Source organism: Rhinoderma darwinii, unplaced genomic scaffold (assembly GCF_050947455.1).
Source record: "Rhinoderma darwinii isolate aRhiDar2 unplaced genomic scaffold, aRhiDar2.hap1 Scaffold_4236, whole genome shotgun sequence".
Taxonomy (NCBI): Eukaryota; Metazoa; Chordata; class Amphibia; order Anura; family Rhinodermatidae; genus Rhinoderma; species Rhinoderma darwinii.
This window is the reverse complement of record NW_027463782.1, coordinates 56,935-84,179: the sequence shown is the minus strand read 5'-3', so window position 1 is coordinate 84,179 and position 27,245 is coordinate 56,935. Positions and strand designations below refer to the sequence as shown.

General features: G+C 47.7%; 19 non-coding genes across 19 annotated transcripts; all 19 read left to right on the top strand.

Moving 5' to 3' along the window:
- The first annotated feature begins 156 nt into the window (after positions 1 to 156).
- Positions 157 to 347, top strand: LOC142710337 (U2 spliceosomal RNA). The gene has a single exon (XR_012869395.1). It is a non-coding gene; the product is annotated as a U2 spliceosomal RNA (small nuclear RNA).
- Positions 348 to 1,627: 1,280 nt separating this feature from the next.
- On the top strand, positions 1,628 to 1,818 carry LOC142710336 (U2 spliceosomal RNA). The gene has a single exon (XR_012869394.1). It is a non-coding gene; the product is annotated as a U2 spliceosomal RNA (small nuclear RNA).
- A 1,292-nt stretch (positions 1,819 to 3,110) lies between these two features.
- Positions 3,111 to 3,301, top strand: LOC142710335 (U2 spliceosomal RNA). Its single transcript, XR_012869393.1, has one exon. It is a non-coding gene; the product is annotated as a U2 spliceosomal RNA (small nuclear RNA).
- A 1,285-nt stretch (positions 3,302 to 4,586) lies between these two features.
- Positions 4,587 to 4,777, top strand: LOC142710420 (U2 spliceosomal RNA). Its single transcript, XR_012869469.1, has one exon. It is a non-coding gene; the product is annotated as a U2 spliceosomal RNA (small nuclear RNA).
- A 1,308-nt stretch (positions 4,778 to 6,085) lies between these two features.
- Positions 6,086 to 6,276, top strand: LOC142710419 (U2 spliceosomal RNA). The gene has a single exon (XR_012869468.1). It is a non-coding gene; the product is annotated as a U2 spliceosomal RNA (small nuclear RNA).
- A 1,280-nt stretch (positions 6,277 to 7,556) lies between these two features.
- Positions 7,557 to 7,747, top strand: LOC142710418 (U2 spliceosomal RNA). Its single transcript, XR_012869467.1, has one exon. It is a non-coding gene; the product is annotated as a U2 spliceosomal RNA (small nuclear RNA).
- A 1,288-nt stretch (positions 7,748 to 9,035) lies between these two features.
- LOC142710417 (U2 spliceosomal RNA) lies at positions 9,036 to 9,226 on the top strand. The gene has a single exon (XR_012869466.1). It is a non-coding gene; the product is annotated as a U2 spliceosomal RNA (small nuclear RNA).
- Positions 9,227 to 10,505: 1,279 nt separating this feature from the next.
- On the top strand, positions 10,506 to 10,696 carry LOC142710415 (U2 spliceosomal RNA). The gene has a single exon (XR_012869465.1). It is a non-coding gene; the product is annotated as a U2 spliceosomal RNA (small nuclear RNA).
- A 1,300-nt stretch (positions 10,697 to 11,996) lies between these two features.
- On the top strand, positions 11,997 to 12,187 carry LOC142710413 (U2 spliceosomal RNA). Its single transcript, XR_012869463.1, has one exon. It is a non-coding gene; the product is annotated as a U2 spliceosomal RNA (small nuclear RNA).
- Positions 12,188 to 13,479: 1,292 nt separating this feature from the next.
- LOC142710412 (U2 spliceosomal RNA) lies at positions 13,480 to 13,670 on the top strand. The gene has a single exon (XR_012869462.1). It is a non-coding gene; the product is annotated as a U2 spliceosomal RNA (small nuclear RNA).
- Positions 13,671 to 14,960: 1,290 nt separating this feature from the next.
- On the top strand, positions 14,961 to 15,151 carry LOC142710411 (U2 spliceosomal RNA). Its single transcript, XR_012869461.1, has one exon. It is a non-coding gene; the product is annotated as a U2 spliceosomal RNA (small nuclear RNA).
- Positions 15,152 to 16,447: 1,296 nt separating this feature from the next.
- LOC142710410 (U2 spliceosomal RNA) lies at positions 16,448 to 16,638 on the top strand. The gene has a single exon (XR_012869460.1). It is a non-coding gene; the product is annotated as a U2 spliceosomal RNA (small nuclear RNA).
- Positions 16,639 to 17,916: 1,278 nt separating this feature from the next.
- LOC142710409 (U2 spliceosomal RNA) lies at positions 17,917 to 18,107 on the top strand. Its single transcript, XR_012869459.1, has one exon. It is a non-coding gene; the product is annotated as a U2 spliceosomal RNA (small nuclear RNA).
- Positions 18,108 to 19,395: 1,288 nt separating this feature from the next.
- On the top strand, positions 19,396 to 19,586 carry LOC142710408 (U2 spliceosomal RNA). Its single transcript, XR_012869458.1, has one exon. It is a non-coding gene; the product is annotated as a U2 spliceosomal RNA (small nuclear RNA).
- Positions 19,587 to 20,886: 1,300 nt separating this feature from the next.
- LOC142710407 (U2 spliceosomal RNA) lies at positions 20,887 to 21,077 on the top strand. The gene has a single exon (XR_012869457.1). It is a non-coding gene; the product is annotated as a U2 spliceosomal RNA (small nuclear RNA).
- Positions 21,078 to 22,357: 1,280 nt separating this feature from the next.
- On the top strand, positions 22,358 to 22,548 carry LOC142710406 (U2 spliceosomal RNA). The gene has a single exon (XR_012869456.1). It is a non-coding gene; the product is annotated as a U2 spliceosomal RNA (small nuclear RNA).
- Positions 22,549 to 23,844: 1,296 nt separating this feature from the next.
- LOC142710404 (U2 spliceosomal RNA) lies at positions 23,845 to 24,035 on the top strand. Its single transcript, XR_012869455.1, has one exon. It is a non-coding gene; the product is annotated as a U2 spliceosomal RNA (small nuclear RNA).
- A 1,284-nt stretch (positions 24,036 to 25,319) lies between these two features.
- On the top strand, positions 25,320 to 25,510 carry LOC142710403 (U2 spliceosomal RNA). Its single transcript, XR_012869454.1, has one exon. It is a non-coding gene; the product is annotated as a U2 spliceosomal RNA (small nuclear RNA).
- Positions 25,511 to 26,790: 1,280 nt separating this feature from the next.
- LOC142710401 (U2 spliceosomal RNA) lies at positions 26,791 to 26,981 on the top strand. The gene has a single exon (XR_012869452.1). It is a non-coding gene; the product is annotated as a U2 spliceosomal RNA (small nuclear RNA).
- The last annotated feature ends 264 nt before the right edge of the window (positions 26,982 to 27,245 follow it).

Here is a 27,245-nt window from a genome sequence, read left to right as displayed (position 1 = left end):
GTCTGGCTTCCTCTCCGGCCTTTATTCACCTCCCGTGTAGCTGTGAGTGTGTGAGCCTGCAGGGCCCCATGGAATTGCCTAGAAGTAGGCTGAATCGCTGCAAGGGCTGAACAGCAGTATCGGGCAGGCTCGGGCAACGCGCGGCCCGTTCGGGTTATCGCTTCTCGGCCTTTTGGCTAAGATCAAGTGTAGTATCTGTTCTTATCAGTTTAATATCTGATACGTCCCCTATCTGGGGACCATATATTAAATGGATTTTTAGAACAGGGAGATGGAAATAGAGCTTGCTCTGTCCACTCCACGCATTGACCTGGTATTGCAGTATTTCCAGGACCGGTGCACCCTTTCCTTATGTGTTGACTAAAAGCAGATTCCAAAAGTGTTTTTTGTCTTTGCTATTGTTTCTGTCTTTCTGAAGGGATCTCCCCTTTTAATCCCATTATTTCAACACCTGTTGGACAATGCATGAGTGATAATGAGCTCATTGATTAAATGCAATTAATGAATAGATTGCCACCTCTTGTTGTGTGTCGTCTGTGTTTCTGTGTTTCCGGCATTTCACATTGGAACACCTCATTCACCTTCCTTGTCTTCTCTCCGCCCTCCCTTTTAGGTAAGTTAAAGAGCTGCACCTGAGCCAGCCACTGATTGATTGATTGATTGATTGATTGATTGATTGATTGATTGATGCAGCACAACAGTCAAATAGTGGAGTGGAGTAGGGGAACAGCAAACAGCCAATAAAGCAGCCCGCCCGCTCGCCTGCCCGCCACAATGGACCTACCTGTGTACACTAGATGGATGTGATGGAATGTACTGTCGTCCCTACATTTCAAGAAGAAGTAAGAATTGCAGTTGCAACAAAGCCTTGCTTGCCTACAAAGAGAGCAGCAATTTGGATTTGTTACTATGTTACCTAGAAGAATAACAAACTGTGCAAGGATGGAGGTTGTAGGAGCAAGGAGAAGTTGTCTGTAAAGTTGGTGGATGCCTATTTTCCATTTTGCAGTCCCTTGTCTCCCTCTTGTGGCCTCCTGGAGGCAACTAGCTGTGCAAAAAAAAGACAGCCTGGCGGCCGGCTGTTGCAGTGTTGCCCTCTCAGGCAACACTGAGTGACTGACTGAGCCTCACCGTCTTATATAAAGTTCAGACGGAACTTTGCACGTGTCATAGTGGAGCCCTCAGGATTCCAGAGCCAGCTTTCTGACATCATAATGGGGCCTCAGAGATAAAAGCCTGGGCCCAGGCAGTGTTGGTCAGTGCTGCTCAGCAGGCAGCACTGGACTGGACTGGATTACAGCTGATACAAGGTGTGAAGGAACAAGGGGTGGCTGTGGGCATGCACTTGCTGCCGCTGCCAGTGTTTATCTGCATGGCAGCAGGGCATTTGGGCGTTGCCAGGAAGGCGTTTTTATGTAGATTCCTCCTCTTTCAGCACTGCATTGTGGTGCAAGCAAAAGAAGCAAATCCTGTCTGGCTTCCTCTCCGGCCTTTATTCACCTCCCGTGTAGCTGTGAGTGTGTGAGCCTGCAGGGCCCCATGGAATTGCCTAGAAGTAGGCTGAATCGCTGCAAGGGCTGAACAGCAGTATCGGGCAGGCTCGGGCAACGCGCGGCCCGTTCGGGTTATCGCTTCTCGGCCTTTTGGCTAAGATCAAGTGTAGTATCTGTTCTTATCAGTTTAATATCTGATACGTCCCCTATCTGGGGACCATATATTAAATGGATTTTTAGAACAGGGAGATGGAAATAGAGCTTGCTCTGTCCACTCCACGCATTGACCTGGTATTGCAGTATTTCCAGGACCGGTGCACCCTTTCCTTATGTGTTGACTAAAAGCAGATTCCAAAAGTGTTTTTTGTCTTTGCTATTGTTTCTGTCTTTCTGAAGGGATCTCCCCTTTTAATCCCATTATTTCAACACCTGTTGGACAATGCATGAGTGATAATGAGCTCATTGATTAAATGCAATTAATGAATAGATTGCCACCTCTTGTTGTGTGTCGTCTGTGTTTCTGTGTTTCCGGCATTTCACATTGGAACACCTCATTCACCTTCCTTGTCTTCTCTCCGCCCTCCCTTTTAGGTAAGTTAAAGAGCTGCACCTGAGCCAGCCACTGATTGATTGATTGATTGATTGATTGATTGATTGATTGATTGATTGATTGATTGATGCAGCACAACAGTCAAATAGTGGAGTGGAGTAGGGGAACAGCAAACAGCCAATAAAGCAGCCCGCCCGCTCGCCTGCCCGCCACAATGGACCTACCTGTGTACACTAGATGGATGTGATGGAATGTACTGTCGTCCCTACATTTCAAGAAGAAGTAAGAATTGCAGTTGCAACAAAGCCTTGCTTGCCTACAAAGAGAGCAGCAATTTGGATTTGTTACTATGTTACCTAGAAGAATAACAAACTGTGCAAGGATGGAGGTTGTAGGAGCAAGGAGAAGTTGTCTGTAAAGTTGGTGGATGCCTATTTTCCATTTTGCAGTCCCTTGTCTCCCTCTTGTGGCCTCCTGGAGGCAACTAGCTGTGCAAAAAAAAGACAGCCTGGCGGCCGGCTGTTGCAGTGTTGCCCTCTCAGGCAACACTGAGTGACTGACTGAGCCTCACCGTCTTATATAAAGTTCAGACGGAACTTTGCACGTGTCATAGTGGAGCCCTCAGGATTCCAGAGCCAGCTTTCTGACATCATAATGGGGCCTCAGAGATAAAAGCCTGGGCCCAGGCAGTGTTGGTCAGTGCTGCTCAGCAGGCAGCACTGGACTGGACTGGATTACAGCTGATACAAGGTGTGAAGGAACAAGGGGTGGCTGTGGGCATGCACTTGCTGCCGCTGCCAGTGTTTATCTGCATGGCAGCAGGGCATTTGGGCGTTGCCAGGAAGGCGTTTTTATGTAGATTCCTCCTCTTTCAGCACTGCATTGTGGTGCAAGCAAAAGAAGCAAATCCTGTCTGGCTTCCTCTCCGGCCTTTATTCACCTCCCGTGTAGCTGTGAGTGTGTGAGCCTGCAGGGCCCCATGGAATTGCCTAGAAGTAGGCTGAATCGCTGCAAGGGCTGAACAGCAGTATCGGGCAGGCTCGGGCAACGCGCGGCCCGTTCGGGTTATCGCTTCTCGGCCTTTTGGCTAAGATCAAGTGTAGTATCTGTTCTTATCAGTTTAATATCTGATACGTCCCCTATCTGGGGACCATATATTAAATGGATTTTTAGAACAGGGAGATGGAAATAGAGCTTGCTCTGTCCACTCCACGCATTGACCTGGTATTGCAGTATTTCCAGGACCGGTGCACCCTTTCCTTATGTGTTGACTAAAAGCAGATTCCAAAAGTGTTTTTTGTCTTTGCTATTGTTTCTGTCTTTCTGAAGGGATCTCCCCTTTTAATCCCATTATTTCAACACCTGTTGGACAATGCATGAGTGATAATGAGCTCATTGATTAAATGCAATTAATGAATAGATTGCCACCTCTTGTTGTGTGTCGTCTGTGTTTCTGTGTTTCCGGCATTTCACATTGGAACACCTCATTCACCTTCCTTGTCTTCTCTCCGCCCTCCCTTTTAGGTAAGTTAAAGAGCTGCACCTGAGCCAGCCACTTGATTGATTGATTGATTGATTGATTGATTGATTGATTGATTGATTGATGCAGCACAACAGTCAAATAGTGGAGTGGAGTAGGGGAACAGCAAACAGCCAATAAAGCAGCCCGCCCGCTCGCCTGCCCGCCACAATGGACCTACCTGTGTACACTAGATGGATGTGATGGAATGTACTGTCGTCCCTACATTTCAAGAAGAAGTAAGAATTGCAGTTGCAACAAAGCCTTGCTTGCCTACAAAGAGAGCAGCAATTTGGATTTGTTACTATGTTACCTAGAAGAATAACAAACTGTGCAAGGATGGAGGTTGTAGGAGCAAGGAGAAGTTGTCTGTAAAGTTGGTGGATGCCTATTTTCCATTTTGCAGTCCCTTGTCTCCCTCTTGTGGCCTCCTGGAGGCAACTAGCTGTGCAAAAAAAAGACAGCCTGGCGGCCGGCTGTTGCAGTGTTGCCCTCTCAGGCAACACTGAGTGACTGACTGAGCCTCACCGTCTTATATAAAGTTCAGACGGAACTTTGCACGTGTCATAGTGGAGCCCTCAGGATTCCAGAGCCAGCTTTCTGACATCATAATGGGGCCTCAGAGATAAAAGCCTGGGCCCAGGCAGTGTTGGTCAGTGCTGCTCAGCAGGCAGCACTGGACTGGACTGGATTACAGCTGATACAAGGTGTGAAGGAACAAGGGGTGGCTGTGGGCATGCACTTGCTGCCGCTGCCAGTGTTTATCTGCATGGCAGCAGGGCATTTGGGCGTTGCCAGGAAGGCGTTTTTATGTCGATTCCTCCTCTTTCAGCACTGCATTGTGGTGCAAGCAAAAGAAGCAAATCCTGTCTGGCTTCCTCTCCGGCCTTTATTCACCTCCCGTGTAGCTGTGAGTGTGTGAGCCTGCAGGGCCCCATGGAATTGCCTAGAAGTAGGCTGAATCGCTGCAAGGGCTGAACAGCAGTATCGGGCAGGCTCGGGCAACGCGCGGCCCGTTCGGGTTATCGCTTCTCGGCCTTTTGGCTAAGATCAAGTGTAGTATCTGTTCTTATCAGTTTAATATCTGATACGTCCCCTATCTGGGGACCATATATTAAATGGATTTTTAGAACAGGGAGATGGAAATAGAGCTTGCTCTGTCCACTCCACGCATTGACCTGGTATTGCAGTATTTCCAGGACCGGTGCACCCTTTCCTTATGTGTTGACTAAAAGCAGATTCCAAAAGTGTTTTTTGTCTTTGCTATTGTTTCTGTCTTTCTGAAGGGATCTCCCCTTTTAATCCCATTATTTCAACACCTGTTGGACAATGCATGAGTGATAATGAGCTCATTGATTAAATGCAATTAATGAATAGATTGCCACCTCTTGTTGTGTGTCGTCTGTGTTTCTGTGTTTCCGGCATTTCACATTGGAACACCTCATTCACCTTCCTTGTCTTCTCTCCGCCCTCCCTTTTAGGTAAGTTAAAGAGCTGCACCTGAGCCAGCCACTGATTGATTGATTGATTGATTGATTGATTGATTGATTGATTGATTGATTGATTGATTGATTGATTGATTGATGCAGCACAACAGTCAAATAGTGGAGTGGAGTAGGGGAACAGCAAACAGCCAATAAAGCAGCCCGCCCGCTCGCCTGCCCGCCACAATGGACCTACCTGTGTACACTAGATGGATGTGATGGAATGTACTGTCGTCCCTACATTTCAAGAAGAAGTAAGAATTGCAGTTGCAACAAAGCCTTGCTTGCCTACAAAGAGAGCAGCAATTTGGATTTGTTACTATGTTACCTAGAAGAATAACAAACTGTGCAAGGATGGAGGTTGTAGGAGCAAGGAGAAGTTGTCTGTAAAGTTGGTGGATGCCTATTTTCCATTTTGCAGTCCCTTGTCTCCCTCTTGTGGCCTCCTGGAGGCAACTAGCTGTGCAAAAAAAAGACAGCCTGGCGGCCGGCTGTTGCAGTGTTGCCCTCTCAGGCAACACTGAGTGACTGACTGAGCCTCACCGTCTTATATAAAGTTCAGACGGAACTTTGCACGTGTCATAGTGGAGCCCTCAGGATTCCAGAGCCAGCTTTCTGACATCATAATGGGGCCTCAGAGATAAAAGCCTGGGCCCAGGCAGTGTTGGTCAGTGCTGCTCAGCAGGCAGCACTGGACTGGACTGGATTACAGCTGATACAAGGTGTGAAGGAACAAGGGGTGGCTGTGGGCATGCACTTGCTGCCGCTGCCAGTGTTTATCTGCATGGCAGCAGGGCATTTGGGCGTTGCCAGGAAGGCGTTTTTATGTCGATTCCTCCTCTTTCAGCACTGCATTGTGGTGCAAGCAAAAGAAGCAAATCCTGTCTGGCTTCCTCTCCGGCCTTTATTCACCTCCCGTGTAGCTGTGAGTGTGTGAGCCTGCAGGGCCCCATGGAATTGCCTAGAAGTAGGCTGAATCGCTGCAAGGGCTGAACAGCAGTATCGGGCAGGCTCGGGCAACGCGCGGCCCGTTCGGGTTATCGCTTCTCGGCCTTTTGGCTAAGATCAAGTGTAGTATCTGTTCTTATCAGTTTAATATCTGATACGTCCCCTATCTGGGGACCATATATTAAATGGATTTTTAGAACAGGGAGATGGAAATAGAGCTTGCTCTGTCCACTCCACGCATTGACCTGGTATTGCAGTATTTCCAGGACCGGTGCACCCTTTCCTTATGTGTTGACTAAAAGCAGATTCCAAAAGTGTTTTTTGTCTTTGCTATTGTTTCTGTCTTTCTGAAGGGATCTCCCCTTTTAATCCCATTATTTCAACACCTGTTGGACAATGCATGAGTGATAATGAGCTCATTGATTAAATGCAATTAATGAATAGATTGCCACCTCTTGTTGTGTGTCGTCTGTGTTTCTGTGTTTCCGGCATTTCACATTGGAACACCTCATTCACCTTCCTTGTCTTCTCTCCGCCCTCCCTTTTAGGTAAGTTAAAGAGCTGCACCTGAGCCAGCCACTGATTGATTGATTGATTGATTGATTGATTGATTGATTGATTGATGCAGCACAACAGTCAAATAGTGGAGTGGAGTAGGGGAACAGCAAACAGCCAATAAAGCAGCCCGCCCGCTCGCCTGCCCGCCACAATGGACCTACCTGTGTACACTAGATGGATGTGATGGAATGTACTGTCGTCCCTACATTTCAAGAAGAAGTAAGAATTGCAGTTGCAACAAAGCCTTGCTTGCCTACAAAGAGAGCAGCAATTTGGATTTGTTACTATGTTACCTAGAAGAATAACAAACTGTGCAAGGATGGAGGTTGTAGGAGCAAGGAGAAGTTGTCTGTAAAGTTGGTGGATGCCTATTTTCCATTTTGCAGTCCCTTGTCTCCCTCTTGTGGCCTCCTGGAGGCAACTAGCTGTGCAAAAAAAAGACAGCCTGGCGGCCGGCTGTTGCAGTGTTGCCCTCTCAGGCAACACTGAGTGACTGACTGAGCCTCACCGTCTTATATAAAGTTCAGACGGAACTTTGCACGTGTCATAGTGGAGCCCTCAGGATTCCAGAGCCAGCTTTCTGACATCATAATGGGGCCTCAGAGATAAAAGCCTGGGCCCAGGCAGTGTTGGTCAGTGCTGCTCAGCAGGCAGCACTGGACTGGACTGGATTACAGCTGATACAAGGTGTGAAGGAACAAGGGGTGGCTGTGGGCATGCACTTGCTGCCGCTGCCAGTGTTTATCTGCATGGCAGCAGGGCATTTGGGCGTTGCCAGGAAGGCGTTTTTATGTAGATTCCTCCTCTTTCAGCACTGCATTGTGGTGCAAGCAAAAGAAGCAAATCCTGTCTGGCTTCCTCTCCGGCCTTTATTCACCTCCCGTGTAGCTGTGAGTGTGTGAGCCTGCAGGGCCCCATGGAATTGCCTAGAAGTAGGCTGAATCGCTGCAAGGGCTAAACAGCAGTATCGGGCAGGCTCGGGCAACGCGCGGCCCGTTCGGGTTATCGCTTCTCGGCCTTTTGGCTAAGATCAAGTGTAGTATCTGTTCTTATCAGTTTAATATCTGATACGTCCCCTATCTGGGGACCATATATTAAATGGATTTTTAGAACAGGGAGATGGAAATAGAGCTTGCTCTGTCCACTCCACGCATTGACCTGGTATTGCAGTATTTCCAGGACCGGTGCACCCTTTCCTTATGTGTTGACTAAAAGCAGATTCCAAAAGTGTTTTTTGTCTTTGCTATTGTTTCTGTCTTTCTGAAGGGATCTCCCCTTTTAATCCCATTATTTCAACACCTGTTGGACAATGCATGAGTGATAATGAGCTCATTGATTAAATGCAATTAATGAATAGATTGCCACCTCTTGTTGTGTGTCGTCTGTGTTTCTGTGTTTCCGGCATTTCACATTGGAACACCTCATTCACCTTCCTTGTCTTCTCTCCGCCCTCCCTTTTAGGTAAGTTAAAGAGCTGCACCTGAGCCAGCCACTGATTGATTGATTGATTGATTGATTGATTGATTGATTGATTGATTGATTGATGCAGCACAACAGTCAAATAGTGGAGTGGAGTAGGGGAACAGCAAACAGCCAATAAAGCAGCCCGCCCGCTCGCCTGCCCGCCACAATGGACCTACCTGTGTACACTAGATGGATGTGATGGAATGTACTGTCGTCCCTACATTTCAAGAAGAAGTAAGAATTGCAGTTGCAACAAAGCCTTGCTTGCCTACAAAGAGAGCAGCAATTTGGATTTGTTACTATGTTACCTAGAAGAATAACAAACTGTGCAAGGATGGAGGTTGTAGGAGCAAGGAGAAGTTGTCTGTAAAGTTGGTGGATGCCTATTTTCCATTTTGCAGTCCCTTGTCTCCCTCTTGTGGCCTCCTGGAGGCAACTAGCTGTGCAAAAAAAAGACAGCCTGGCGGCCGGCTGTTGCAGTGTTGCCCTCTCAGGCAACACTGAGTGACTGACTGAGCCTCACCGTCTTATATAAAGTTCAGACGGAACTTTGCACGTGTCATAGTGGAGCCCTCAGGATTCCAGAGCCAGCTTTCTGACATCATAATGGGGCCTCAGAGATAAAAGCCTGGGCCCAGGCAGTGTTGGTCAGTGCTGCTCAGCAGGCAGCACTGGACTGGACTGGATTACAGCTGATACAAGGTGTGAAGGAACAAGGGGTGGCTGTGGGCATGCACTTGCTGCCGCTGCCAGTGTTTATCTGCATGGCAGCAGGGCATTTGGGCGTTGCCAGGAAGGCGTTTTTATGTAGATTCCTCCTCTTTCAGCACTGCATTGTGGTGCAAGCAAAAGAAGCAAATCCTGTCTGGCTTCCTCTCCGGCCTTTATTCACCTCCCGTGTAGCTGTGAGTGTGTGAGCCTGCAGGGCCCCATGGAATTGCCTAGAAGTAGGCTGAATCGCTGCAAGGGCTGAACAGCAGTATCGGGCAGGCTCGGGCAACGCGCGGCCTGTTCGGGTTATCGCTTCTCGGCCTTTTGGCTAAGATCAAGTGTAGTATCTGTTCTTATCAGTTTAATATCTGATACGTCCCCTATCTGGGGACCATATATTAAATGGATTTTTAGAACAGGGAGATGGAAATAGAGCTTGCTCTGTCCACTCCACGCATTGACCTGGTATTGCAGTATTTCCAGGACCGGTGCACCCTTTCCTTATGTGTTGACTAAAAGCAGATTCCAAAAGTGTTTTTTGTCTTTGCTATTGTTTCTGTCTTTCTGAAGGGATCTCCCCTTTTAATCCCATTATTTCAACACCTGTTGACCAATGCATGAGTGATAATGAGCTCATTGATTAAATGCAATTAATGAATAGATTGCCACCTCTTGTTGTGTGTCGTCTGTGTTTCTGTGTTTCCGGCATTTCACATTGGAACACCTCATTCACCTTCCTTGTCTTCTCTCCGCCCTCCCTTTTAGGTAAGTTAAAGAGCTGCACCTGAGCCAGCCACTGATTGATTGATTGATTGATTGATTGATTGATTGATTGATTGATTGATGCAGCACAACAGTCAAATAGTGGAGTGGAGTAGGGGAACAGCAAACAGCCAATAAAGCAGCCCGCCCGCTCGCCTGCCCGCCACAATGGACCTACCTGTGTACACTAGATGGATGTGATGGAATGTACTGTCGTCCCTACATTTCAAGAAGAAGTAAGAATTGCAGTTGCAACAAAGCCTTGCTTGCCTACAAAGAGAGCAGCAATTTGGATTTGTTACTATGTTACCTAGAAGAATAACAAACTGTGCAAGGATGGAGGTTGTAGGAGCAAGGAGAAGTTGTCTGTAAAGTTGGTGGATGCCTATTTTCCATTTTGCAGTCCCTTGTCTCCCTCTTGTGGCCTCCTGGAGGCAACTAGCTGTGCAAAAAAAAGACAGCCTGGCGGCCGGCTGTTGCAGTGTTGTCAGGCAACACTGAGTGACTGACTGAGCCTCACCGTCTTATATAAAGTTCAGACGGAACTTTGCACGTGTCATAGTGGAGCCCTCAGGATTCCAGAGCCAGCTTTCTGACATCATAATGGGGCCTCAGAGATAAAAGCCTGGGCCCAGGCAGTGTTGGTCAGTGCTGCTCAGCAGGCAGCACTGGACTGGACTGGATTACAGCTGATACAAGGTGTGAAGGAACAAGGGGTGGCTGTGGGCATGCACTTGCTGCCGCTGCCAGTGTTTATCTGCATGGCAGCAGGGCATTTGGGCGTTGCCAGGAAGGCGTTTTTATGTAGATTCCTCCTCTTTCAGCACTGCATTGTGGTGCAAGCAAAAGAAGCAAATCCTGTCTGGCTTCCTCTCCGGCCTTTATTCACCTCCCGTGTAGCTGTGAGTGTGTGAGCCTGCAGGGCCCCATGGAATTGCCTAGAAGTAGGCTGAATCGCTGCAAGGGCTGAACAGCAGTATCGGGCAGGCTCGGGCAACGCGCGGCCCGTTCGGGTTATCGCTTCTCGGCCTTTTGGCTAAGATCAAGTGTAGTATCTGTTCTTATCAGTTTAATATCTGATACGTCCCCTATCTGGGGACCATATATTAAATGGATTTTTAGAACAGGGAGATGGAAATAGAGCTTGCTCTGTCCACTCCACGCATTGACCTGGTATTGCAGTATTTCCAGGACCGGTGCACCCTTTCCTTATGTGTTGACTAAAAGCAGATTCCAAAAGTGTTTTTTGTCTTTGCTATTGTTTCTGTCTTTCTGAAGGGATCTCCCCTTTTAATCCCATTATTTCAACACCTGTTGGACAATGCATGAATGCATGAGTGATAATGAGCTCATTGATTAAATGCAATTAATGAATAGATTGCCACCTCTTGTTGTGTGTCGTCTGTGTTTCTGTGTTTCCGGCATTTCACATTGGAACACCTCATTCACCTTCCTTGTCTTCTCTCCGCCCTCCCTTTTAGGTAAGTTAAAGAGCTGCACCTGAGCCAGCCACTGATTGATTGATTGATTGATTGATTGATTGATTGATTGATTGATTGATTGATTGATGCAGCACAACAGTCAAATAGTGGAGTGGAGTAGGGGAACAGCAAACAGCCAATAAAGCAGCCCGCCCGCTCGCCTGCCCGCCACAATGGACCTACCTGTGTACACTAGATGGATGTGATGGAATGTACTGTCGTCCCTACATTTCAAGAAGAAGTAAGAATTGCAGTTGCAACAAAGCCTTGCTTGCCTACAAAGAGAGCAGCAATTTGGATTTGTTACTATGTTACCTAGAAGAATAACAAACTGTGCAAGGATGGAGGTTGTAGGAGCAAGGAGAAGTTGTCTGTAAAGTTGGTGGATGCCTATTTTCCATTTTGCAGTCCCTTGTCTCCCTCTTGTGGCCTCCTGGAGGCAACTAGCTGTGCAAAAAAAAGACAGCCTGGCGGCCGGCTGTTGCAGTGTTGCCCTCTCAGGCAACACTGAGTGACTGACTGAGCCTCACCGTCTTATATAAAGTTCAGACGGAACTTTGCACGTGTCATAGTGGAGCCCTCAGGATTCCAGAGCCAGCTTTCTGACATCATAATGGGGCCTCAGAGATAAAAGCCTGGGCCCAGGCAGTGTTGGTCAGTGCTGCTCAGCAGGCAGCACTGGACTGGACTGGATTACAGCTGATACAAGGTGTGAAGGAACAAGGGGTGGCTGTGGGCATGCACTTGCTGCCGCTGCCAGTGTTTATCTGCATGGCAGCAGGGCATTTGGGCGTTGCCAGGAAGGCGTTTTTATGTAGATTCCTCCTCTTTCAGCACTGCATTGTGGTGCAAGCAAAAGAAGCAAATCCTGTCTGGCTTCCTCTCCGGCCTTTATTCACCTCCCGTGTAGCTGTGAGTGTGTGAGCCTGCAGGGCCCCATGGAATTGCCTAGAAGTAGGCTGAATCGCTGCAAGGGCTGAACAGCAGTATCGGGCAGGCTCGGGCAACGCGCGGCCCGTTCGGGTTATCGCTTCTCGGCCTTTTGGCTAAGATCAAGTGTAGTATCTGTTCTTATCAGTTTAATATCTGATACGTCCCCTATCTGGGGACCATATATTAAATGGATTTTTAGAACAGGGAGATGGAAATAGAGCTTGCTCTGTCCACTCCACGCATTGACCTGGTATTGCAGTATTTCCAGGACCGGTGCACCCTTTCCTTATGTGTTGACTAAAAGCAGATTCCAAAAGTGTTTTTTGTCTTTGCTATTGTTTCTGTCTTTCTGAAGGGATCTCCCCTTTTAATCCCATTATTTCAACACCTGTTGGACAATGCATGAGTGATAATGAGCTCATTGATTAAATGCAATTAATGAATAGATTGCCACCTCTTGTTGTGTGTCGTCTGTGTTTCTGTGTTTCCGGCATTTCACATTGGAACACCTCATTCACCTTCCTTGTCTTCTCTCCGCCCTCCCTTTTAGGTAAGTTAAAGAGCTGCACCTGAGCCAGCCACTGATTGATTGATTGATTGATTGATTGATTGATTGATTGATTGATTGATTGATTGATGCAGCACAACAGTCAAATAGTGGAGTGGAGTAGGGGAACAGCAAACAGCCAATAAAGCAGCCCGCCCGCTCGCCTGCCCGCCACAATGGACCTACCTGTGTACACTAGATGGATGTGATGGAATGTACTGTCGTCCCTACATTTCAAGAAGAAGTAAGAATTGCAGTTGCAACAAAGCCTTGCTTGCCTACAAAGAGAGCAGCAATTTGGATTTGTTACTATGTTACCTAGAAGAATAACAAACTGTGCAAGGATGGAGGTTGTAGGAGCAAGGAGAAGTTGTCTGTAAAGTTGGTGGATGCCTATTTTCCATTTTGCAGTCCCTTGTCTCCCTCTTGTGGCCTCCTGGAGGCAACTAGCTGTGCAAAAAAAAGACAGCCTGGCGGCCGGCTGTTGCAGTGTTGCCCTCTCAGGCAACACTGAGTGACTGACTGAGCCTCACCGTCTTATATAAAGTTCAGACGGAACTTTGCACGTGTCATAGTGGAGCCCTCAGGATTCCAGAGCCAGCTTTCTGACATCATAATGGGGCCTCAGAGATAAAAGCCTGGGCCCAGGCAGTGTTGGTCAGTGCTGCTCAGCAGGCAGCACTGGACTGGACTGGATTACAGCTGATACAAGGTGTGAAGGAACAAGGGGTGGCTGTGGGCATGCACTTGCTGCCGCTGCCAGTGTTTATCTGCATGGCAGCAGGGCATTTGGGCGTTGCCAGGAAGGCGTTTTTATGTAGATTCCTCCTCTTTCAGCACTGCATTGTGGTGCAAGCAAAAGAAGCAAATCCTGTCTGGCTTCCTCTCCGGCCTTTATTCACCTCCCGTGTAGCTGTGAGTGTGTGAGCCTGCAGGGCCCCATGGAATTGCCTAGAAGTAGGCTGAATCGCTGCAAGGGCTGAACAGCAGTATCGGGCAGGCTCGGGCAACGCGCGGCCCGTTCGGGTTATCGCTTCTCGGCCTTTTGGCTAAGATCAAGTGTAGTATCTGTTCTTATCAGTTTAATATCTGATACGTCCCCTATCTGGGGACCATATATTAAATGGATTTTTAGAACAGGGAGATGGAAATAGAGCTTGCTCTGTCCACTCCACGCATTGACCTGGTATTGCAGTATTTCCAGGACCGGTGCACCCTTTCCTTATGTGTTGACTAAAAGCAGATTCCAAAAGTGTTTTTTGTCTTTGCTATTGTTTCTGTCTTTCTGAAGGGATCTCCCCTTTTAATCCCATTATTTCAACACCTGTTGGACAATGCATGAGTGATAATGAGCTCATTGATTAAATGCAATTAATGAATAGATTGCCACCTCTTGTTGTGTGTCGTCTGTGTTTCTGTGTTTCCGGCATTTCACATTGGAACACCTCATTCACCTTCCTTGTCTTCTCTCCGCCCTCCCTTTTAGGTAAGTTAAAGAGCTGCACCTGAGCCAGCCACTGATTGATTGATTGATTGATTGATTGATTGATTGATTGATTGATTGATTGATTGATGCAGCACAACAGTCAAATAGTGGAGTGGAGTAGGGGAACAGCAAACAGCCAATAAAGCAGCCCGCCCGCTCGCCTGCCCCACAATGGACCTACCTGTGTACACTAGATGGATGTGATGGAATGTACTGTCGTCCCTACATTTCAAGAAGAAGTAAGAATTGCAGTTGCAACAAAGCCTTGCTTGCCTACAAAGAGAGCAGCAATTTGGATTTGTTACTATGTTACCTAGAAGAATAACAAACTGTGCAAGGATGGAGGTTGTAGGAGCAAGGAGAAGTTGTCTGTAAAGTTGGTGGATGCCTATTTTCCATTTTGCAGTCCCTTGTCTCCCTCTTGTGGCCTCCTGGAGGCAACTAGCTGTGCAAAAAAAAGACAGCCTGGCGGCCGGCTGTTGCAGTGTTGCCCTCTCAGGCAACACTGAGTGACTGACTGAGCCTCACCGTCTTATATAAAGTTCAGACGGAACTTTGCACGTGTCATAGTGGAGCCCTCAGGATTCCAGAGCCAGCTTTCTGACATCATAATGGGGCCTCAGAGATAAAAGCCTGGGCCCAGGCAGTGTTGGTCAGTGCTGCTCAGCAGGCAGCACTGGACTGGACTGGATTACAGCTGATACAAGGTGTGAAGGAACAAGGGGTGGCTGTGGGCATGCACTTGCTGCCGCTGCCAGTGTTTATCTGCATGGCAGCAGGGCATTTGGGCGTTGCCAGGAAGGCGTTTTTATGTAGATTCCTCCTCTTTCAGCACTGCATTGTGGTGCAAGCAAAAGAAGCAAATCCTGTCTGGCTTCCTCTCCGGCCTTTATTCACCTCCCGTGTAGCTGTGAGTGTGTGAGCCTGCAGGGCCCCATGGAATTGCCTAGAAGTAGGCTGAATCGCTGCAAGGGCTGAACAGCAGTATCGGGCAGGCTCGGGCAACGCGCGGCCCGTTCGGGTTATCGCTTCTCGGCCTTTTGGCTAAGATCAAGTGTAGTATCTGTTCTTATCAGTTTAATATCTGATACGTCCCCTATCTGGGGACCATATATTAAATGGATTTTTAGAACAGGGAGATGGAAATAGAGCTTGCTCTGTCCACTCCACGCATTGACCTGGTATTGCAGTATTTCCAGGACCGGTGCACCCTTTCCTTATGTGTTGACTAAAAGCAGATTCCAAAAGTGTTTTTTGTCTTTGCTATTGTTTCTGTCTTTCTGAAGGGATCTCCCCTTTTAATCCCATTATTTCAACACCTGTTGGACAATGCATGAGTGATAATGAGCTCATTGATTAAATGCAATTAATGAATAGATTGCCACCTCTTGTTGTGTGTCGTCTGTGTTTCTGTGTTTCCGGCATTTCACATTGGAACACCTCATTCACCTTCCTTGTCTTCTCTCCGCCCTCCCTTTTAGGTAAGTTAAAGAGCTGCACCTGAGCCAGCCACTGATTGATTGATTGATTGATTGATTGATTGATTGATTGATTGATTGATTGATTGATTGATGCAGCACAACAGTCAAATAGTGGAGTGGAGTAGGGGAACAGCAAACAGCCAATAAAGCAGCCCGCCCGCTCGCCTGCCCGCCACAATGGACCTACCTGTGTACACTAGATGGATGTGATGGAATGTACTGTCGTCCCTACATTTCAAGAAGAAGTAAGAATTGCAGTTGCAACAAAGCCTTGCTTGCCTACAAAGAGAGCAGCAATTTGGATTTGTTACTATGTTACCTAGAAGAATAACAAACTGTGCAAGGATGGAGGTTGTAGGAGCAAGGAGAAGTTGTCTGTAAAGTTGGTGGATGCCTATTTTCCATTTTGCAGTCCCTTGTCTCCCTCTTGTGGCCTCCTGGAGGCAACTAGCTGTGCAAAAAAAAGACAGCCTGGCGGCCGGCTGTTGCAGTGTTGCCCTCTCAGGCAACACTGAGTGACTGACTGAGCCTCACCGTCTTATATAAAGTTCAGACGGAACTTTGCACGTGTCATAGTGGAGCCCTCAGGATTCCAGAGCCAGCTTTCTGACATCATAATGGGGCCTCAGAGATAAAAGCCTGGGCCCAGGCAGTGTTGGTCAGTGCTGCTCAGCAGGCAGCACTGGACTGGACTGGATTACAGCTGATACAAGGTGTGAAGGAACAAGGGGTGGCTGTGGGCATGCACTTGCTGCCGCTGCCAGTGTTTATCTGCATGGCAGCAGGGCATTTGGGCGTTGCCAGGAAGGCGTTTTTATGTAGATTCCTCCTCTTTCAGCACTGCATTGTGGTGCAAGCAAAAGAAGCAAATCCTGTCTGGCTTCCTCTCCGGCCTTTATTCACCTCCCGTGTAGCTGTGAGTGTGTGAGCCTGCAGGGCCCCATGGAATTGCCTAGAAGTAGGCTGAATCGCTGCAAGGGCTGAACAGCAGTATCGGGCAGGCTCGGGCAACGCGCGGCCCGTTCGGGTTATCGCTTCTCGGCCTTTTGGCTAAGATCAAGTGTAGTATCTGTTCTTATCAGTTTAATATCTGATACGTCCCCTATCTGGGGACCATATATTAAATGGATTTTTAGAACAGGGAGATGGAAATAGAGCTTGCTCTGTCCACTCCACGCATTGACCTGGTATTGCAGTATTTCCAGGACCGGTGCACCCTTTCCTTATGTGTTGACTAAAAGCAGATTCCAAAAGTGTTTTTTGTCTTTGCTATTGTTTCTGTCTTTCTGAAGGGATCTCCCCTTTTAATCCCATTATTTCAACACCTGTTGGACAATGCATGAGTGATAATGAGCTCATTGATTAAATGCAATTAATGAATAGATTGCCACCTCTTGTTGTGTGTCGTCTGTGTTTCTGTGTTTCCGGCATTTCACATTGGAACACCTCATTCACCTTCCTTGTCTTCTCTCCGCCCTCCCTTTTAGGTAAGTTAAAGAGCTGCACCTGAGCCAGCCACTGATTGATTGATTGATTGATTGATTGATTGATTGATTGATTGATGCAGCACAACAGTCAAATAGTGGAGTGGAGTAGGGGAACAGCAAACAGCCAATAAAGCAGCCCGCCCGCTCGCCTGCCCCACAATGGACCTACCTGTGTACACTAGATGGATGTGATGGAATGTACTGTCGTCCCTACATTTCAAGAAGAAGTAAGAATTGCAGTTGCAACAAAGCCTTGCTTGCCTACAAAGAGAGCAGCAATTTGGATTTGTTACTATGTTACCTAGAAGAATAACAAACTGTGCAAGGATGGAGGTTGTAGGAGCAAGGAGAAGTTGTCTGTAAAGTTGGTGGATGCCTATTTTCCATTTTGCAGTCCCTTGTCTCCCTCTTGTGGCCTCCTGGAGGCAACTAGCTGTGCAAAAAAAAGACAGCCTGGCGGCCGGCTGTTGCAGTGTTGCCCTCTCAGGCAACACTGAGTGACTGACTGAGCCTCACCGTCTTATATAAAGTTCAGACGGAACTTTGCACGTGTCATAGTGGAGCCCTCAGGATTCCAGAGCCAGCTTTCTGACATCATAATGGGGCCTCAGAGATAAAAGCCTGGGCCCAGGCAGTGTTGGTCAGTGCTGATCAGCAGGCAGCACTGGACTGGACTGGATTACAGCTGATACAAGGTGTGAAGGAACAAGGGGTGGCTGTGGGCATGCACTTGCTGCCGCTGCCAGTGTTTATCTGCATGGCAGCAGGGCATTTGGGCGTTGCCAGGAAGGCGTTTTTATGTAGATTCCTCCTCTTTCAGCACTGCATTGTGGTGCAAGCAAAAGAAGCAAATCCTGTCTGGCTTCCTCTCCGGCCTTTATTCACCTCCCGTGTAGCTGTGAGTGTGTGAGCCTGCAGGGCCCCATGGAATTGCCTAGAAGTAGGCTGAATCGCTGCAAGGGCTGAACAGCAGTATCGGGCAGGCTCGGGCAACGCGCGGCCCGTTCGGGTTATCGCTTCTCGGCCTTTTGGCTAAGATCAAGTGTAGTATCTGTTCTTATCAGTTTAATATCTGATACGTCCCCTATCTGGGGACCATATATTAAATGGATTTTTAGAACAGGGAGATGGAAATAGAGCTTGCTCTGTCCACTCCACGCATTGACCTGGTATTGCAGTATTTCCAGGACCGGTGCACCCTTTCCTTATGTGTTGACTAAAAGCAGATTCCAAAAGTGTTTTTTGTCTTTGCTATTGTTTCTGTCTTTCTGAAGGGATCTCCCCTTTTAATCCCATTATTTCAACACCTGTTGGACAATGCATGAGTGATAATGAGCTCATTGATTAAATGCAATTAATGAATAGATTGCCACCTCTTGTTGTGTGTCGTCTGTGTTTCTGTGTTTCCGGCATTTCACATTGGAACACCTCATTCACCTTCCTTGTCTTCTCTCCGCCCTCCCTTTTAGGTAAGTTAAAGAGCTGCACCTGAGCCAGCCACTGATTGATTGATTGATTGATTGATTGATTGATTGATTGATTGATTGATTGATGCAGCACAACAGTCAAATAGTGGAGTGGAGTAGGGGAACAGCAAACAGCCAATAAAGCAGCCCGCCCGCTCGCCTGCCCGCCACAATGGACCTACCTGTGTACACTAGATGGATGTGATGGAATGTACTGTCGTCCCTACATTTCAAGAAGAAGTAAGAATTGCAGTTGCAACAAAGCCTTGCTTGCCTACAAAGAGAGCAGCAATTTGGATTTGTTACTATGTTACCTAGAAGAATAACAAACTGTGCAAGGATGGAGGTTGTAGGAGCAAGGAGAAGTTGTCTGTAAAGTTGGTGGATGCCTATTTTCCATTTTGCAGTCCCTTGTCTCCCTCTTGTGGCCTCCTGGAGGCAACTAGCTGTGCAAAAAAAAGACAGCCTGGCGGCCGGCTGTTGCAGTGTTGCCCTCTCAGGCAACACTGAGTGACTGACTGAGCCTCACCGTCTTATATAAAGTTCAGACGGAACTTTGCACGTGTCATAGTGGAGCCCTCAGGATTCCAGAGCCAGCTTTCTGACATCATAATGGGGCCTCAGAGATAAAAGCCTGGGCCCAGGCAGTGTTGGTCAGTGCTGCTCAGCAGGCAGCACTGGACTGGACTGGATTACAGCTGATACAAGGTGTGAAGGAACAAGGGGTGGCTGTGGGCATGCACTTGCTGCCGCTGCCAGTGTTTATCTGCATGGCAGCAGGGCATTTGGGCGTTGCCAGGAAGGCGTTTTTATGTAGATTCCTCCTCTTTCAGCACTGCATTGTGGTGCAAGCAAAAGAAGCAAATCCTGTCTGGCTTCCTCTCCGGCCTTTATTCACCTCCCGTGTAGCTGTGAGTGTGTGAGCCTGCAGGGCCCCATGGAATTGCCTAGAAGTAGGCTGAATCGCTGCAAGGGCTGAACAGCAGTATCGGGCAGGCTCGGGCAACGCGCGGCCCGTTCGGGTTATCGCTTCTCGGCCTTTTGGCTAAGATCAAGTGTAGTATCTGTTCTTATCAGTTTAATATCTGATACGTCCCCTATCTGGGGACCATATATTAAATGGATTTTTAGAACAGGGAGATGGAAATAGAGCTTGCTCTGTCCACTCCACGCATTGACCTGGTATTGCAGTATTTCCAGGACCGGTGCACCCTTTCCTTATGTGTTGACTAAAAGCAGATTCCAAAAGTGTTTTTTGTCTTTGCTATTGTTTCTGTCTTTCTGAAGGGATCTCCCCTTTTAATCCCATTATTTCAACACCTGTTGGACAATGCATGAGTGATAATGAGCTCATTGATTAAATGCAATTAATGAATAGATTGCCACCTCTTGTTGTGTGTCGTCTGTGTTTCTGTGTTTCCGGCATTTCACATTGGAACACCTCATTCACCTTCCTTGTCTTCTCTCCGCCCTCCCTTTTAGGTAAGTTAAAGAGCTGCACCTGAGCCAGCCACTGATTGATTGATTGATTGATTGATTGATTGATTGATTGATTGATTGATTGATTGATTGATTGATGCAGCACAACAGTCAAATAGTGGAGTGGAGTAGGGGAACAGCAAACAGCCAATAAAGCAGCCCGCCCACTCGCCTGCCCGCCACAATGGACCTACCTGTGTACACTAGATGGATGTGATGGAATGTACTGTCGTCCCTACATTTCAAGAAGAAGTAAGAATTGCAGTTGCAACAAAGCCTTGCTTGCCTACAAAGAGAGCAGCAATTTGGATTTGTTACTATGTTACCTAGAAGAATAACAAACTGTGCAAGGATGGAGGTTGTAGGAGCAAGGAGAAGTTGTCTGTAAAGTTGGTGGATGCCTATTTTCCATTTTGCAGTCCCTTGTCTCCCTCTTGTGGCCTCCTGGAGGCAACTAGCTGTGCAAAAAAAAGACAGCCTGGCGGCCGGCTGTTGCAGTGTTGCCCTCTCAGGCAACACTGAGTGACTGACTGAGCCTCACCGTCTTATATAAAGTTCAGACGGAACTTTGCACGTGTCATAGTGGAGCCCTCAGGATTCCAGAGCCAGCTTTCTGACATCATAATGGGGCCTCAGAGATAAAAGCCTGGGCCCAGGCAGTGTTGGTCAGTGCTGCTCAGCAGGCAGCACTGGACTGGACTGGATTACAGCTGATACAAGGTGTGAAGGAACAAGGGGTGGCTGTGGGCATGCACTTGCTGCCGCTGCCAGTGTTTATCTGCATGGCAGCAGGGCATTTGGGCGTTGCCAGGAAGGCGTTTTTATGTAGATTCCTCCTCTTTCAGCACTGCATTGTGGTGCAAGCAAAAGAAGCAAATCCTGTCTGGCTTCCTCTCCGGCCTTTATTCACCTCCCGTGTAGCTGTGAGTGTGTGAGCCTGCAGGGCCCCATGGAATTGCCTAGAAGTAGGCTGAATCGCTGCAAGGGCTGAACAGCAGTATCGGGCAGGCTCGGGCAATGCGCGGCCCGTTCGGGTTATCGCTTCTCGGCCTTTTGGCTAAGATCAAGTGTAGTATCTGTTCTTATCAGTTTAATATCTGATACGTCCCCTATCTGGGGACCATATATTAAATGGATTTTTAGAACAGGGAGATGGAAATAGAGCTTGCTCTGTCCACTCCACGCATTGACCTGGTATTGCAGTATTTCCAGGACCGGTGCACCCTTTCCTTATGTGTTGACTAAAAGCAGATTCCAAAAGTGTTTTTTGTCTTTGCTATTGTTTCTGTCTTTCTGAAGGGATCTCCCCTTTTAATCCCATTATTTCAACACCTGTTGGACAATGCATGAGTGATAATGAGCTCATTGATTAAATGCAATTAATGAATAGATTGCCACCTCTTGTTGTGTGTCGTCTGTGTTTCTGTGTTTCCGGCATTTCACATTGGAACACCTCATTCACCTTCCTTGTCTTCTCTCCGCCCTCCCTTTTAGGTAAGTTAAAGAGCTGCACCTGAGCCAGCCACTGATTGATTGATTGATTGATTGATTGATTGATTGATTGATTGATGCAGCACAACAGTCAAATAGTGGAGTGGAGTAGGGGAACAGCAAACAGCCAATAAAGCAGCCCGCCCACTCGCCTGCCCGCCACAATGGACCTACCTGTGTACACTAGATGGATGTGATGGAATGTACTGTCGTCCCTACATTTCAAGAAGAAGTAAGAATTGCAGTTGCAACAAAGCCTTGCTTGCCTACAAAGAGAGCAGCAATTTGGATTTGTTACTATGTTACCTAGAAGAATAACAAACTGTGCAAGGATGGAGGTTGTAGGAGCAAGGAGAAGTTGTCTGTAAAGTTGGTGGATGCCTATTTTCCATTTTGCAGTCCCTTGTCTCCCTCTTGTGGCCTCCTGGAGGCAACTAGCTGTGCAAAAAAAAGACAGCCTGGCGGCCGGCTGTTGCAGTGTTGCCCTCTCAGGCAACACTGAGTGACTGACTGAGCCTCACCGTCTTATATAAAGTTCAGACGGAACTTTGCACGTGTCATAGTGGAGCCCTCAGGATTCCAGAGCCAGCTTTCTGACATCATAATGGGGCCTCAGAGATAAAAGCCTGGGCCCAGGCAGTGTTGGTCAGTGCTGCTCAGCAGGCAGCACTGGACTGGACTGGATTACAGCTGATACAAGGTGTGAAGGAACAAGGGGTGGCTGTGGGCATGCACTTGCTGCCGCTGCCAGTGTTTATCTGCATGGCAGCAGGGCATTTGGGCGTTGCCAGGAAGGCGTTTTTATGTAGATTCCTCCTCTTTCAGCACTGCATTGTGGTGCAAGCAAAAGAAGCAAATCCTGTCTGGCTTCCTCTCCGGCCTTTATTCACCTCCCGTGTAGCTGTGAGTGTGTGAGCCTGCAGGGCCCCATGGAATTGCCTAGAAGTAGGCTGAATCGCTGCAAGGGCTGAACAGCAGTATCGGGCAGGCTCGGGCAATGCGCGGCCCGTTCGGGTTATCGCTTCTCGGCCTTTTGGCTAAGATCAAGTGTAGTATCTGTTCTTATCAGTTTAATATCTGATACGTCCCCTATCTGGGGACCATATATTAAATGGATTTTTAGAACAGGGAGATGGAAATAGAGCTTGCTCTGTCCACTCCACGCATTGACCTGGTATTGCAGTATTTCCAGGACCGGTGCACCCTTTCCTTATGTGTTGACTAAAAGCAGATTCCAAAAGTGTTTTTTGTCTTTGCTATTGTTTCTGTCTTTCTGAAGGGATCTCCCCTTTTAATCCCATTATTTCAACACCTGTTGGACAATGCATGAGTGATAATGAGCTCATTGATTAAATGCAATTAATGAATAGATTGCCACCTCTTGTTGTGTGTCGTCTGTGTTTCTGTGTTTCCGGCATTTCACATTGGAACACCTCATTCACCTTCCTTGTCTTCTCTCCGCCCTCCCTTTTAGGTAAGTTAAAGAGCTGCACCTGAGCCAGCCACTGATTGATTGATTGATTGATTGATTGATTGATTGATTGATTGATTGATTGATTGATTGATGCAGCACAACAGTCAAATAGTGGAGTGGAGTAGGGGAACAGCAAACAGCCAATAAAGCAGCCCGCCCACTCGCCTGCCCGCCACAATGGACCTACCTGTGTACACTAGATGGATGTGATGGAATGTACTGTCGTCCCTACATTTCAAGAAGAAGTAAGAATTGCAGTTGCAACAAAGCCTTGCTTGCCTACAAAGAGAGCAGCAATTTGGATTTGTTACTATGTTACCTAGAAGAATAACAAACTGTGCAAGGATGGAGGTTGTAGGAGCAAGGAGAAGTTGTCTGTAAAGTTGGTGGATGCCTATTTTCCATTTTGCAGTCCCTTGTCTCCCTCTTGTGGCCTCCTGGAGGCAACTAGCTGTGCAAAAAAAAGACAGCCTGGCGGCCGGCTGTTGCAGTGTTGCCCTCTCAGGCAACACTGAGTGACTGACTGAGCCTCACCGTCTTATATAAAGTTCAGACGGAACTTTGCACGTGTCATAGTGGAGCCCTCAGGATTCCAGAGCCAGCTTTCTGACATCATAATGGGGCCTCAGAGATAAAAGCCTGGGCCCAGGCAGTGTTGGTCAGTGCTGCTCAGCAGGCAGCACTGGACTGGACTGGATTACAGCTGATACAAGGTGTGAAGGAACAAGGGGTGGCTGTGGGCATGCACTTGCTGCCGCTGCCAGTGTTTATCTGCATGGCAGCAGGGCATTTGGGCGTTGCCAGGAAGGCGTTTTTATGTAGATTCCTCCTCTTTCAGCACTGCATTGTGGTGCAAGCAAAAGAAGCAAATCCTGTCTGGCTTCCTCTCCGGCCTTTATTCACCTCCCGTGTAGCTGTGAGTGTGTGAGCCTGCAGGGCCCCATGGAATTGCCTAGAAGTAGGCTGAATCGCTGCAAGGGCTGAACAGCAGTATCGGGCAGGCTCGGGCAATGCGCGGCCCGTTCGGGTTATCGCTTCTCGGCCTTTTGGCTAAGATCAAGTGTAGTATCTGTTCTTATCAGTTTAATATCTGATACGTCCCCTATCTGGGGACCATATATTAAATGGATTTTTAGAACAGGGAGATGGAAATAGAGCTTGCTCTGTCCACTCCACGCATTGACCTGGTATTGCAGTATTTCCAGGACCGGTGCACCCTTTCCTTATGTGTTGACTAAAAGCAGATTCCAAAAGTGTTTTTTGTCTTTGCTATTGTTTCTGTCTTTCTGAAGGGATCTCCCCTTTTAATCCCATTATTTCAACACCTGTTGGACAATGCATGAGTGATAATGAGCTCATTGATTAAATGCAATTAATGAATAGATTGCCACCTCTTGTTGTGTGTCGTCTGTGTTTCTGTGTTTCCGGCATTTCACATTGGAACACCTCATTCACCTTCCTTGTCTTCTCTCCGCCCTCCCTTTTAGGTAAGTTAAAGAGCTGCACCTGAGCCAGCCACTGATTGATTGATTGATTGATTGATTGATTGATTGATTGATTGATTGATGCAGCACAACAGTCAAATAGTGGAGTGGAGTAGGGGAACAGCAAACAGCCAATAAAGCAGCCCGCCCGCTCGCCTGCCCGCCACAATGGACCTACCTGTGTACACTAGATGGATGTGATGGAATGTACTGTCGTCCCTACATTTCAAGAAGAAGTAAGAATTGCAGTTGCAACAAAGCCTTGCTTGCCTACAAAGAGAGCAGCAATTTGGATTTGTTACTATGTTACCTAGAAGAATAACAAACTGTGCAAGGATGGAGGTTGTAGGAGCAAGGAGAAGTTGTCTGTAAAGTTGGTGGATGCCTATTTTCCATTTTGCAGTCCCTTGTCTCCCTCTTGTGGCCTCCTGGAGGCAACTAGCTGTGCAAAAAAAAGACAGCCTGGCGGCCGGCTGTTGCAGTGTTGCCCTCTCAGGCAACACTGAGTGACTGACTGAGCCTCACCGTCTTATATAAAGTTCAGACGGAACTTTGCACGTGTCATAGTGGAGCCCTCAGGATTCCAGAGCCAGCTTTCTGACATCATAATGGGGCCTCAGAGATAAAAGCCTGGGCCCAGGCAGTGTTGGTCAGTGCTGCTCAGCAGGCAGCACTGGACTGGACTGGATTACAGCTGATACAAGGTGTGAAGGAACAAGGGGTGGCTGTGGGCATGCACTTGCTGCCGCTGCCAGTGTTTATCTGCATGGCAGCAGGGCATTTGGGCGTTGCCAGGAAGGCGTTTTTATGTAGATTCCTCCTCTTTCAGCACTGCATTGTGGTGCAAGCAAAAGAAGCAAATCCTGTCTGGCTTCCTCTCCGGCCTTTATTCACCTCCCGTGTAGCTGTGAGTGTGTGAGCCTGCAGGGCCCCATGGAATTGCCTAGAAGTAGGCTGAATCGCTGCAAGGGCTGAACAGCAGTATCGGGCAGGCTCGGGCAACGCGCGGCCCGTTCGGGTTATCGCTTCTCGGCCTTTTGGCTAAGATCAAGTGTAGTATCTGTTCTTATCAGTTTAATATCTGATACGTCCCCTATCTGGGGACCATATATTAAATGGATTTTTAGAACAGGGAGATGGAAATAGAGCTTGCTCTGTCCACTCCACGCATTGACCTGGTATTGCAGTATTTCCAGGACCGGTGCACCCTTTCCTTATGTGTTGACTAAAAGCAGATTCCAAAAGTGTTTTTTGTCTTTGCTATTGTTTCTGTCTTTCTGAAGGGATCTCCCCTTTTAATCCCATTATTTCAACACCTGTTGGACAATGCATGAGTGATAATGAGCTCATTGATTAAATGCAATTAATGAATAGATTGCCACCTCTTGTTGTGTGTCGTCTGTGTTTCTGTGTTTCCGGCATTTCACATTGGAACACCTCATTCACCTTCCTTGTCTTCTCTCCGCCCTCCCTTTTAGGTAAGTTAAAGAGCTGCACCTGAGCCAGCCACTGATTGATTGATTGATTGATTGATTGATTGATTGATTGATTTATGCAGCACAACAGTCAAATAGTGGAGTGGAGTAGGGGAACAGCAAACAGCCAATAAAGCAGCCCGCCCGCTCGCCTGCCCGCCACAATGGACCTACCTGTGTACACTAGATGGATGTGATGGAATGTACTGTCGTCCCTACATTTCAAGAAGAAGTAAGAATTGCAGTTGCAACAAAGCCTTGCTTGCCTACAAAGAGAGCAGCAATTTGGATTTGTTACTATGTTACCTAGAAGAATAACAAACTGTGCAAGGATGGAGGTTGTAGGAGCAAGGAGAAGTTGTCTGTAAAGTTGGTGGATGCCTATTTTCCATTTTGCAGTCCCTTGTCTCCCTCTTGTGGCCTCCTGGAGGCAACTAGCTGTGCAAAAAAAAGACAGCCTGGCGGCCGGCTGTTGCAGTGTTGCCCTCTCAGGCAACACTGAGTGACTGACTGAGCCTCACCGTCTTATATAAAGTTCAGACGGAACTTTGCACGTGTCATAGTGGAGCCCTCAGGATTCCAGAGCCAGCTTTCTGACATCATAATGGGGCCTCAGAGATAAAAGCCTGGGCCCAGGCAGTGTTGGTCAGTGCTGCTCAGCAGGCAGCACTGGACTGGACTGGATTACAGCTGATACAAGGTGTGAAGGAACAAGGGGTGGCTGTGGGCATGCACTTGCTGCCGCTGCCAGTGTTTATCTGCATGGCAGCAGGGCATTTGGGCGTTGCCAGGAAGGCGTTTTTATGTAGATTCCTCCTCTTTCAGCACTGCATTGTGGTGCAAGCAAAAGAAGCAAATCCTGTCTGGCTTCCTCTCCGGCCTTTATTCACCTCCCGTGTAGCTGTGAGTGTGTGAGCCTGCAGGGCCCCATGGAATTGCCTAGAAGTAGGCTGAATCGCTGCAAGGGCTGAACAGCAGTATCGGGCAGGCTCGGGCAACGCGCGGCCCGTTCGGGTTATCGCTTCTCGGCCTTTTGGCTAAGATCAAGTGTAGTATCTGTTCTTATCAGTTTAATATCTGATACGTCCCCTATCTGGGGACCATATATTAAATGGATTTTTAGAACAGGGAGATGGAAATAGAGCTTGCTCTGTCCACTCCACGCATTGACCTGGTATTGCAGTATTTCCAGGACCGGTGCACCCTTTCCTTATGTGTTGACTAAAAGCAGATTCCAAAAGTGTTTTTTGTCTTTGCTATTGTTTCTGTCTTTCTGAAGGGATCTCCCCTTTTAATCCCATTATTTCAACACCTGTTGGACAATGCATGAGTGATAATGAGCTCATTGATTAAATGCAATTAATGAATAGATTGCCACCTCTTGTTGTGTGTCGTCTGTGTTTCTGTGTTTCCGGCATTTCACATTGGAACACCTCATTCACCTTCCTTGTCTTCTCTCCGCCCTCCCTTTT